The 13,613-nt window shown below is 34.8% G+C and overlaps 1 protein-coding gene across 1 annotated transcript in view; it reads right to left on the bottom strand.

Annotated features, from left to right (window-relative positions):
• Fmn2 (formin 2) overlaps positions 1-13,613 on the bottom strand; it is a 275,933-nt gene that overhangs the window by 81,507 nt on the left and 180,813 nt on the right. The gene's annotated exons all lie outside the window — the stretch shown is intronic.

Here is a 13,613-nt window from a genome sequence, read left to right as displayed (position 1 = left end):
ACCTGGAAACATTATATATAACATAAATATATGAAATATAATGTATTCCTTATATAAAATAAGTAATTATTTATTAACAAAAAAAGGGGAAAATTGGAGAAAAAAATACTGCTTCTGCTCGATCCTCCTTTACCCTGTGACAGTCATTACTAATTATTCATGCTACTCTCTCAAACCCAAGAATCCAGGAAAATCTGAGTTATCCTCAGAGCTGAAGAGAACGCTATCAATTTACCAGATTTGGCAGATGAGATGAGATTATTTACCATTGAAGTGACAGGACTTTTCTTATAAGTTAATATACTTTATAAATGTCTTTCCAAGATTCTAATCATGTGCGATAGAGAAAGGAAATTATATCTAGGCGCTCTGATGTGCCTGCCATGAATCTACGTCTCACCAGTGCTGTTTATCATCACAGTAGAGATCAGGAACCAGAGACATCCTACATGAACACAATCCCTCAGTTTCTATGTCCCTAGCTGTTCAAAAGACAAGGTAACATCTAGTGAGAATAAATGCCAAGCATAAATCAATAAACTGGCAGATTTTAGACATTAATCAGAAAACCTATAAGTTCTAAATCGTTAAGTTATTGATATTTTCCTCTGAATCCACATGTTGATATTTCATAAGTAACTATAGACTTGGAAAACTATAGACATCGTGGGTTTCATTATGCCAGAATTGCTTTAACAAAAGAGCCTTAAAAATTTTAAAGTGTTAGTTTTGAACTGAACATTTGACTATTTTTTTTTCTTCAAAAAACTAGGAAGTTTCACATCAGTCACTAAGGAATATATTCAGGTTTCTGCCACAAGAACATAACAATTTGGTCAGGATTCATATTCATGGTCTACCCTATCCAATACCCAAGAATGAAGGAAGAAAAGCTTAATCATAAAAGAAAAAAAGGGCAGTTAATAATGCATTATGTAACATGAAGGGCAAAGGGTGATATTTAAAAACTACATTTTATAAATAGCTATATATCACATATATCTATTTTATATATTAAATTTATTTTCTATATTTTATATTTACATTGAGTATCACATACTTAAAAGATTGTGATAATACAATCTTTTCCAGAAGACTATAGGTTATGAGATTGTTAGCAATTATACTGTAACAGAATGACCGTATCAAGGAAAAAGGAGACCTGTTGGGAAATGGCATTGAAAAAGCAAGAGATTAATTTGGGATAGAATAAGATCAATGCACAGGATCAGAGTGAAGTGGACATGTTTCAGGAAATCTATAGGACTTAATGATGATTAGATGAGGGAGACAGAATTGTGAGAATATGGAAAAGGGGCGCATCAACAATAAGGTCAATATTGCTTCCACCTTTAGGAATGTTGCAATGCTTAGCAGTTTGACATACTGGAACATACTATACACATGTGCACTGTGAGAAATGTACACTTTTTTTTTTTTTTTTTTAAGCGGTGCTAGGGATTGAACCAGGGCCTTGTACTTGCAAGGCAAGCACTCTACCAACTAAGCCATATCCCCAGCCCCAAGAAATGCACACCTTTATTCACTGTAATCTTTTTCTTTTAAAAGCAATATAGAAAAAAGGTTGACAAGGAGAAAAATTAGCAAACAAGTTCTGGTGTATTTTCATAATGAAACACTATAAGGTCATGTAGGAAAAACATGCTGATACAAATTATTTTAAAGATATTATAATGTTAAAAAAAAACAAGACAGACCTCTATTTTCAACATATTATAGGATAGGTATCTAAAGAGTTTCACAGCAAAAACCATTAAAAAAGCTGGACTGAAGTAAGACTGAATGCATGGCTGAGTTGGATAGAAAATAAGGAAAATTCTCTGAGGCCATAAAAGCAAACAGGAGTAGGTTTCCAAAGAGGCGTAAACCAGCTCTGCCCTTAGGCATCACTTTGGTTTGAAAGTCCACACAGGAAAATTTGGACAGGTCTAAAATCCTCCAAGGTGCCCAAGGACACCTTGAAAGAAAAAACTCAAAAGTATCATCTTCATTAGAGTAGACATTAAGGAAACATGTCCATTTCATGGCGGCTCTGGGTGGGAGGGGAATCCCCTTCCATGAGTTCATAACCCTAAATGGGCTCTCACACTGTGCAGGGACACAGTGCATAACATAGGATTCTAACCTGCAAGGCAAGAATTTATTTAAAAATAATTCTTGGTTGGTAGTGCCTCCTGATGATTAGCCAAAACAAACATAGTGAGAAACAGAAAAACATAAAAGGGCCTGAGAGAAAAATTTAGATTAGAAACAAAGAAACAAAAAATTGGGTCCAAGTAGGATTGTCAATGCAACAAGGAAGAAGGATCAAGGCTCCAGACGGCTGAAAGGAATTCACTTTGAACCCAGAATTTCATAATTAACAAATCTCTCTCTCAAAACTAAGTGTGATATAAAGATATTTCCACAAAGGCAAAAGCAATTTACAACCTAGAGTTCACATAACACTAACTTTTAAAGGGTTGACTTTGGAGGAGTAAAATAATATTAGAAGGCAGGTAGAATATGAAGAAATGGTAAGCACAAATGGGATTAGTTAAACTTAAAGCAAAAGTGAATATATAAGACAATATACTTCTCTATTTTAGGAGTTATAAAAACATAAACTAAAAATGAAACACTGGAAAATAGCAGAGACAGACATCATTACCCTATGTACATATATGATTACACAAATGGTATGAATCTACATTGTGCCAACCATAGAAATGAAAAGTTGTACCCCATTTGTGTACAATGAATAAAAATGTAGTCTGTAAAAATAAAAAAAAAATAAAAAAAGAATAGCATAGAAATGGGTAAGATTCATGTTAAGACATTCTAAGGATTTATATTAATTGGAGGAAATTAAAAATAGCAACTTAAGACTTTGTTACAGAATTGTGTTAATGGGGGGCTGGGGAGATAGCTCAGTTAGTAGTGTGCTTGCTTTGCAAGCACAAGGCCCTGGGTTCCATCCCCAGCACAAAAAAAAAAAAAAAAAAAAAAAAATTGTGTTAATGGAAAGAAAAATTCTGTATGATGTCACTTGTATGTAGTATCTAAAAAAGGACAAAAACTAACACCAAAAACCCCTCATATACACAAAAACAGAGTAGAAAGGTCAGGGGTCAGGAGGTGAGGAAAATGGGGAGACTGAAGTCAAAGGTACAAAGCTGCAGTTATACAGGATGAATAAGTAATGTCAGGCACAGTATGAAAACAAGAGATGATGACACTGTATCATATACTGGAAATTTGCTAAGAGGGTTATGTTTAGCTATTTTTACCACCACCCCCAAATGTAACTGTGTGAAATGATGAAATGTTAACTTACTTGACTGTAGTAATCATTTTACTATGAAGACACACATCAAAACCATTGTATATCTTCTAAACAAAAAGAAAGGAATTATGTTAAAATATCAATGTTGTGTATAAATAATAAAGATATAGAAAATAACTTTCAAAGTAGTAGAGGAGAGAAATTACATGAGCAGAAAACCTTCAATCAGTCTATGGTAAATTATTTACAAAGATGGTCAAAATAATTCTTTCAATTCCTCTAATCCTGCCCCTTTGCAAAATGATATTCCCACTCTTCCTGTTTATGCTGCACTGAAGGGAGAAGTCAGAACAATATGGCCAGAAGAGAGGAATGGAACAAAAAAGAAGCAAAACTTCAAATTAATATATTAATAAGAGAGTTCAGCACACTAACAGGTTATAATAGCTTTCTACAATAATTATATGAATTTTATAGATTTTCAAAAAATAAGTGTAATTCACAAAACATAGCAGAAAAAAATACTTTGGTAATATATCTGCAAAAAAGTGAAGACATTAATAAAATTGTAAAACTTTTAGATAGGCATCAAGAGATACAGATACATGCCAATCTTTATCATGTTCATAGATAAAAAGACTTGCTGTCATAAAGATATCAGTTCTCCTGAGTCTAAACTACATATAGATTCTAAAACACAATTGCATCAAATCCTAACAGATCTCCACACCCCTTTGGTGAAATTGAACAACTTTCCCAGAAGAGGCATAACCCTTCTAAAGAATGTGTGGGTTTAGATTGTCCATATTTCAAGACTTCTTAGACAGATATAGTAAATAAAGTAGTGAGAAGTTTTGTGAGGATAATAATGGATATAAGATAATGCCATAATATGAGGGAAACAATAAGAACAAAAAAACTGACTTGTCTCACAGACCATGGGAAAAAATCCATTTCAGATAAACTAGAGGATTAAATGTGAAAACAAAACTGTTAAAATATTTAAAGGAAAATAGAGGAAAACAGGTATATATTTATAATAGATAAAAATTTCTTAAATGAGGCAAAAATTATATATCAAGGAAAACATTGATAAATATAACTACAGAGAATAAAGAAGCCCTGATTATCAAGTTAGCAGAAGAAAAATTAAATGACAAGCTCCAAAGTGGGTAAGTGATTTTAACAACTTCATTGATCATATTTTTTAAATGATCATGATTTATATCTAAAATATCTAAAGATTTTCTAATAGTAAGTAAAAGACACATCAATAGAAAAATAGCCAAAAGACTGAAAAAGATATTTCACAGAAGATGAAATAAATATGAACATATGAAAATACATTATTTCTCATAAATGAGCAGACAAATACAAATTGAAAACTGAGTAGAATACAATTTTAAAGAGTAGATTGGAATTTAAAAAATTAAATCTAAGAATCAAATGCTGGCAGGGTTTTGCACAACTGGAACTGTGCTGGTAGAAGTGTAGACTGAAACTAATTACTTTTTGAAACATTTTGGTTTGATGTTGAAAGCCTGAAGATTCATATACCCTATGCCAGCAAATCCTCTCCTAGGTTTGTAACACAAAGGAGTTCACACACACACTAGGAGTCGAGAACACAAGATGTTCAGATAAACACTTTCCATAATAGAGATGAAAGGGAAAGAACAGGAAGGAAGGTTGTGGTGTGTTATAGGGATGCAAAGAATAAGAATCAAGGAATAGAGTCCTATACATAGAAGAATATCAAAAATACTTTTCAGTGGAGGAAAAAACCCAGGCACAGAAGATTATGCTTATATTTTCACTTACACAAAGTTCATACTAAATAATAAATTGGCCACAATTTACATTTTTTTGAAAAAACAAACTGTAAGGAGAAAGCATGGAAACGATAAATGCAAAATTCAGCACAGTGGTCATCTCTAAAGGGAATGCAGTCATATGAATGAGGAAGGATTAACAGAAGAGTCGAAGACAGTCGTCATGTTCTATTCCTTGAGCTGGATATACAGGAATGTTGATTTCATTATAATTTCAGACCTCATTTAGGATATAACATATATACTTACATATGACATAATCTTAATTTTCTTAAAAAAAAAACAAAAAACAAAAAACACCATGTTCCCAGCTGAGACTAAACAAAGTGACACCCTACCTTCTTATTTTAGTGAACACACGATAAACACGTTTTCTTTTCCTCAGCTATTTAATGCTCCACTTTTTACATCTTTTAAAAATATATTTCTAGTGATGGACACAATACCTTTATTTTTTTATGTGGTACTAAGGATCGAACTCAGTACCTCACATATGTGAATCAAGTGCTCTGCCACTGAGCTATAGCCCCATTCCAATTCTCATATCTGTCTATGTTTTTGGTTTGTTTATTTGTTTGTTTTGGTCATTCCATGGTTTAAGTTGGCCCCTAAGCAGTGCTAAAGAGCTGTCCAGTGTTCCTAAATGCAAGAAAGCTATGATACACCTTATAGACAAAATACACGTATGTGTTGAATAACTCAGGCATGAGTCACACTGTTGTTGGTCCTGAGTTCAACATTATGAATTAACAATATGTTACATAAGGTGTCTTAAAACATAAATACACACAATACATGTTTATGTATGGATCAACTGACAATTATGTGACATTAGCCTTGCAGCAACCTAACCCTGCAAGGAACAATGGTTTGATACTCACTAATTCAGTATTCACAGCAACTCTATAAAATACAACTACAGCAATTGATAAGAATTAACTATATCATATAAATAATGTTATACTTAATTTGTGTTAAATAATGAATACAAACACATTTTATATTGTGTATGTATATATGTAAAACATACATATTTTCTCTATCTTATATATGAGATATAAAACATATACAAAATATTTTAAATAAAAACTCAAGAGGCAGATCATACAAAACATACTACCATTCATAAAATGTGTGTATAAAATGTATATGAACACAAGCACATATGTTTATGCCTATTATCTCTGGAAGCACACAAATGTAACATAACAGTGGTTAAAACAGAGGAAAGTAACAGTAAGGAGACTTATATTCTGCTTTACATGCCTGGATTTTATAATAGATGCATGCATTATTGAAATATTCCCATCACTAATACATTGAGAAATAAAGCAAAAGGTCAAGTTTCCTGTGTTGGACAATCACATGGGTGGCAATGCTCTTCACAATACTAAGAACAAAGGAGAGGCACAAGAACTGAGGAGCTTGAGTGGAAATGACAGTCATTCCTTCCTTCATTCTTCTTTGAAATACCTTTACTGAGAATCTATTACATACTAGGTGCTGAAGATACAGCATGGAACACAGTGTATAGATATTTAGAATGATGTGTCAGCAGGACCATCCAAGTAGAAACACACTGCCAGTGGTTAGGGGCTCCCACTTATTCCTCAGAGCGTCTTTGATCAACTCTCCTTCACTGTTGCAGAATGATTGATTATAGTTAATAGAATCTAACTCTCAGAAAGAAATGGTGATAAACTCTTATTGTCAGAAGACTCATTTTATAGTCATGCTTCTTAAAAGTTTAGAGTGATATGAAAAATACAAGAGAATCTAAAATGGAATCATTGTCTGTCAATGCACTAGGGGACAGAGCTTTGTCTGCCTGGTGCATGGTGTCTACACACATATTGCACTAATCCCTAAGTGTTCCCATTTTCCAGTCCTGTTATTGGTAAACTTTTGAGATTGGCTGAAGGTTTTATATGAAATGGAACTCTTACTATAATAGTATAATTTTTAAATTAAAATATAGTATAGCTCCTCCTTGGAACCAGCAAGACTGCGGGCTGCTGTGTGATTTTAGTTAACTAATCAGTCCGCTGATACTTTTGTTCCTCATGGTGAAATGGAGATAATCATGACTGCCTAGCCTGCCATAAAGAGTTAAGAAATTAAAATCACACTGAGTGTAAATGGGTTTTGGTTATTTTTTAGCATAGCAGAAACAGTAAAAAGGCTCAATAGTTACTATCACACAGATAGTAAGTATAGAACAATTGCTTAAAAAACAATTAGGCTTCTTCTTCAATTTTAAGTGGCAATGAAAATTACCTTAAAAAGTCAAATTCCCTTCTTCAATGAAAAAAGTTTTTAATGCTAGTTTAACTGAAAACGTTCTTATATGATATTTTCAGAAAAAGAAATAAAAGCAACACCAAACATGCTTACCCTGAATATGGGAACACAGTTTACAGGGTGCCCTGGGTACATTCTCTGATAGAAGATCCTCACTCCTGGTAGGCTCACTCTTTGGTACAGTTAATAACCACTGCTTTCACTGGTGGAAGGGCATGGCAGAAGAAAGCAGCTCAGGACATGGCCCCCAGGAAGCAGAGAGCTCTGCTCACCAGGGACAAAATATAAACCCAAAAGCTCTTTCTGTTCATTTTAAGGATAGTATTGCCAATATTTAAGATTGTATACTAAGACTAGAGGTTCAACACCCTTCTAATTACAAGCATATGATAACAAATTCATGCCATTTCATCTTGGTTCTTATTATGGTTTGGATATTAGGTGTCCCCAGAACCTCACATGTGAGACAATGTAGAATGTTCAGAGGTAAAATTGAAGCAGGAAGATAGATCCATAGGCAGCCTGGAAGGGCCTTGGAGAAGGGCAGGAGGGGAGGGGGACATCATGCCAACCTGAAATGAGACATTAGGTCTTAAAGACATCCCGTGTCTCACTGCTGCTTGCCAGCATTAACCACAAGGTCTTCCTCTGACCTAGAATACCTGCTTCTGTTCCTCATAGCTGCAACCACAGCAGCCCTTCCTTAGTTACCCTTGCCCTTACTTCTAGCAATGGCTGACCATAAGCAGACCCCTACCTGAAATCTTCCTCTTTCTGAAAGACATGTCAAAAACCACCAGGTGAGACCCATCCTCTTAATCATATAAGTAAGGAACTGAAATTATGCACTTCTGGTTGGCTTCTTAAACTCAAGAGTTTAGAGAGCGCGACTGGTCTATGCTGGAATCCATCACCCCACCCATCACCTGTGTTCAGCCATCAGATATGCCTTTAAAAACCCCGTGACAACAGACACTCCCTGGCTTCCCTTTCAGGAATTCTGCTTTCTTTATTATTCTGATCAATCCTGTTATTTCACTCTCACTCTTGTGTCTGTGGATTTCATTTCTTGAATTCATGAGACAAAAAACCTGACTGCCGGGATCCAGTGTTAAAAAATCATTGGGTTATGAGAGCCTTAAACTAATCAGTAGATTAACCCACTGATATGGAAAACTGGACAGTAACTACAGGCAGGTAGGGTGTGGCTGGAGGAGGTAGGTCACTGACAGGTGCCTTTTGGGTTTATATTTGTCCCTAGTGAGCAGAGCTCTCTCTAATTGCTGGTGGCCATGCCCTTCCACCATGATGTTCTGCTTCACCTTGAGCCCAGAGCTATGGAGTCAGTCATCTGTGGACTGAGACCTCTGAAACTGTGAGCCAAATAAACTTTTTCTCATCTTATTGTTCTTGTCAGATCTTTTGGTCACAGTGATGGAAAAGCTGACTACAACAGTTTTATTCCTCTATAACAATTTCTCAGTTACATTTTACTGTGCTTAATGTAAGAAAGAAATAGTTGGGAAAGGGGGGAGCAATAGAGAGTGAGGTTTGTGAAAAATCCCATTAGCTATTTTTGATTTATAAAATCACAATAGGGACTTTACAATGTAGCATATGGGGAAACACTCCATCCTCTTTATTAAGTTTTAAAGTACAAGTGTACCAAAATATATCAATTGAGTAAAAATGCAGTGAAGGCCACAAAAGAGAAGGAGGCTCCTGTTTTCTCAATGAAGGATAAAGGGAGGCTGTCATAGAGTCAGAGGCAACCAGTGGAGGAAGACTGTGGAAGCTTGAGAGCAGACAATATGAATTATCTTAGAAACCGGAAAAGCTAATGTTTTAGTAGGTTTCTTTTTGTTTTTGTTTTTTTGTTTTGCTGCTGTGACTGAAAGACCTGCCAAGAACAACTGTAGAAGAGGAGGAGTTTATTTGAGGGCTCACAGTTTCAGAGGTCTTAGTCTGTGGAAGGCTGACTCTATTCCTCAAGGTTGAATATCATGGCAGGAGAGTGTGGTGGAGGGAAGCAGCTCACAACATGATCAGGAAGCAGAGACAGAGAGAGACTCCACTCTCCAGATACAAAATATGTACCCCATAGCCACATCCCCAATGACCACTTCCTCCAGCGACACCCCATCACTTCAGTTACCACTCAGTTATTAGGGGACTAAATCACTAATTGGGTTAAGACTCTTACAACACAATCATTTCTCCTCTGAACCTTCTTGCACTGAGCTTTTGAGGGTCACCTCACATCCAAACCATACAGCTAAATTTGCACAGGAAATCTTAAAGCATCAGTGAGTAGAAACAAATTTCAATGGCAGGTCAGAGGTCATGAATTAAAAGTGATGCCAGTCAGTTTCCCTGTAAGGCACTCTCTTACTCCAAAGCAAATGTTCTCTGCTTTAGGATAGAAATAAAGAGGTGGAATTAGGGAAGAATGTTGGCCTTTTGCCTGGTGAGAAAGATAAAGAGTACTACATGCTGGGCATCTCTGCAGGAACACAGGGAGAAGCAGAAAAAGTTGCTGTCTCAATGGAGTTGATGTTGTTAAAGAATAAATAAAAAATTCAAATGCAGACAATGATCAGTATTTTAAAGAACATGAAGCTGGGTTGAGATCACAGTCTATTTAAGTGAGTATATTCTCAATTCTTCCAAGGATGGACATGGCTACGCCTTAACAAACACTGAATGCCTTACAGCAACAGGACTTCTCTAAAGTCACCTATTTTAGAGTAAAAAAGGACATTCACAAAGAGTGGGTATTTAAACAGAATCCATGAAATCTCGATTTGAGTAGAACTAGGAAGGCAGGGAGGGAAAAATTGGATGAATCAATGGGTTTTGGGGCTAGATGAAATGCACAAAGATTGCTAGACTGTGGTCCACAGACCACACAACAGCTGAATTACAAGGATAAGAGATGTTTCTGTTGTGCTGTGGGAGCAAATGCAATAAAAATTTTTGGCTAGTTTTAGAGTAGTCTGCCTCTTGACTCGTTCAAGAGATTTTAGATTTTAAGAATGAGTCACCTTAAAAAAGACTGAGCTGGGTGTGGTAGTGCATGCCTACAATCTCAGAGACTCTGGAAACTGAGGCTGAAGGATTCCAGATTTAAGGCTAGTCTCAGCAACCTAGAGAGACACTGTCCCCCAAATAATAATAAGGTAAAAAGAACTGGGGATATATATCTCAGTGGTTAATCTTTCCTGGGTCCAATCCCCAGTATCCCTCCTCCCACCAAAGTTTTTGATTGGATATATAAAAACATGCATATATGAATATGCCTCTGTAATTTAATCTGAGCAAAGACTGATGTAAGAATTCTATTTTATTGATAAAAGCTTAATTATGAGCAAAGATTTGGCACATATTATTTTATCAAGGTGGCATCTTCTTAGTTTATAAATTTGATTTTAGAAAATTTTCCTGGTAAGTAGAAGAAATCTAGAACAAAATTTGCTACATTTAAAAAAAATTTATCATAAGACAAACACATTTTGAATGTATTGTTTTCACTACATGTCACTGAATATAGGCTTAAGAACAACAATGTTCAAAGTTGTTCACTTATGTTTCACATTTTTGACACATTTGATCTACATAAGTTTTTTCAAAGAATTGTTGCCTATGGTTTATATTGTTATTCTCTTTCAGATACTGTAGAATGTAGGATCCATTACAAAACAAACATTTTCTTATTTACCCCTACAATTCATATTCAAAAGGATATGAATATGTGAGAAAAAAAATTTGTGTGTGTATGTGTGTGGTGCTGGGGATCAAACCCAAGCATGTACTCTACCACTAAGTCATATCCCCCACTCCCTGACCCCAATTTTTTAATGAACAAATAATCACAGAACACTTCAACAGGACTAGAGAAGGGTGATGTGTTCAAATACTTAGGACACTATGTTATTCACAAAACATAGAGAAGTATAAACTTGGTAATATCTGAATTTCATAGTAAGTAGGTTAAAAAAATCTTCTTGGAAAATCATTAAAATCTAAAGAGATGCTTGTCCATTTAGTATGACTAGGACTGGCAGTCCTGTTTTCCTCCCAAGTGAACTGTTAGACAAATCCCAAGGGACTTGAATCATCATGAATAATCATCGGAGATAGTATTTATGACTATCATTTTGGTTTATAAACACAATTTCCAAATTCTAAATAGGTTGCTATTCATTTTTTAAAAATGACTAATATTCAGGGATGAAAACCAATTTAAATGTCTGGTCTACAAACTGCATATTCAGAATATCATGTAGTAAGTCACATATAATGTGAACAACAATATGCATCACTTATTTACATTTTAGATGTGAAACCCAGAAAATTGCTTGCCTTTTTTTTGAACATTTCCTGGAATTATTTCTCAAAAAGTCACAAATGAATTCCATGCTTTTACCTATATATATATATATATATATTTTAAGATATCTATCCTTTTTTTGAAAGTTACTTATTCTTGATCCTAAAACTCCACTGGATGGAAAATTCAAGACTCAGTTTAATTTCACCACTAAGAATGAAATCAGTATATAGTGTCCTCTTATAGGTAACTTAAAGAGTAAGAATTTGGGTTCAAGGACTCTTCAGAATTCAGGGTCATTTCCACTCTAGGTCATGAGGAGCTCTGAATTTGAAAATGATAATCACTTTGAAATGAATCTCAACAGAGTTCTGTTTCAATCTTCATGATTATCTTAAATGATTAAATAGTACTTTCCCATCTAAAAAAAGCTGTGCTTACGTTTAACAAAATTGTAACATGACTCATTCACTGTAAATCATCATTAACGACACTTGAACAAACTATAAAAACCATAGCCTAATATGCAGAGGATGGAGCCAACCTTCAGAGTGCTACTTGGCCTCAATTTCATGCCATGTCAGCCTCCAGGAGAATTCCTGAAAGAGCAAGAACTTTCCCAGAGCATGGCATGATACAAATCTGATCTTCAGAAGAGATGTAACATTCCAAAGTAGAAATGTTTTGAGTAGTAAATGCTTTGATATAATTGTAAGTTTCAATGATTTCAAACAGCAGGACTTTTAGTAGATCTTTTCCCTCTCTTAAAAAAAAAATGTTTCTTTAGTATCTTCTGAAATTTTCCATTCCTGCTTATCTCATAGGAATGTAGGGAAGCATCAACGAGATAATATTTATAAAGTTTTTAAGCTCCCTCAAACAAAAGTGTTAAATATCCAGAGGTATTAGTATATCCTAAAAAAAATAGCAAATAATGTTCTGAAGAGCTGAAAAACATTAGTATGCTTTGTTCTTTGGGTACAATGTTTTGACACACCAAATAAATACCAGATTGAACTGAGGTCATAAAGCATAGTTAAAAGAATATTGAATATTCTATAACAAAAAGAAGAGAATTTTTAATGTTCTTAAAAATACAAGCTAAATTAACTAATATCAAGTATATTTACTGTCATAAAAAAACAAATGTTTAGAGAGTAGCATGTTTAGAAAATTGCTAGCTACTCGCACCTCTATGACTTATGATTAAACAGACTCATGAATCTATTTTTTTCTTTTTTTGTAATGTCAAAATAATCCCTTTTAAACCAATGTGCAATCAACAACTGGGATAGATTCAAACTTAAAAGCTTTCTCTCAGCAAAGGAAACTATCAGAAATGTGAAGAGAAAGCCTACAGAGTGGGAGAATATCTTTGCCAACCATACCTCAGATAGAGCGCTAATTTCCAGAATCTATATAGAACTCAAAAAACTCTACACGAAGAATACAAATAATCCAATCAACAAATGGGCTAAGGAAATGAACAGACACTTCACAGAAGAAGATGTACAAGTAATCAACAGATATATGAAAAAATGTTCAACATCCCTAGTAATAAGGGAAATGCAAATCAAAACTACCCTAAGATTTCATCTCACCCCAATTAGAATGGCGATTATCAAGAATACAAGCAACAATAGGTGTTGGCGAGGATGTGGTGAAAAAGGAACACTCATACATTGCTGGTGGGGTTGCAAATTAGTGCAGCCACTCTGGAAAGCAGTGTGGAGATTCCTCAGAAAGCTTGGAATGGAAACACCATTTGACCCAGCTATCCCACTCCTTGGCCTATACCCAAAGGACTTAAAATCAGCATACTACAGAGATACAGCCACATCAATGTTCACTGCTGCTCAATTCA

The sequence above is a fragment of the Sciurus carolinensis genome, chromosome 12 (assembly GCF_902686445.1).
Source record: "Sciurus carolinensis chromosome 12, mSciCar1.2, whole genome shotgun sequence".
Lineage (NCBI taxonomy): Eukaryota > Metazoa > Chordata > Mammalia > Rodentia > Sciuridae > Sciurus > Sciurus carolinensis.
Note: the sequence above shows the minus strand (reverse complement) of the source record. Positions and strands in the feature narration are given on the sequence as shown.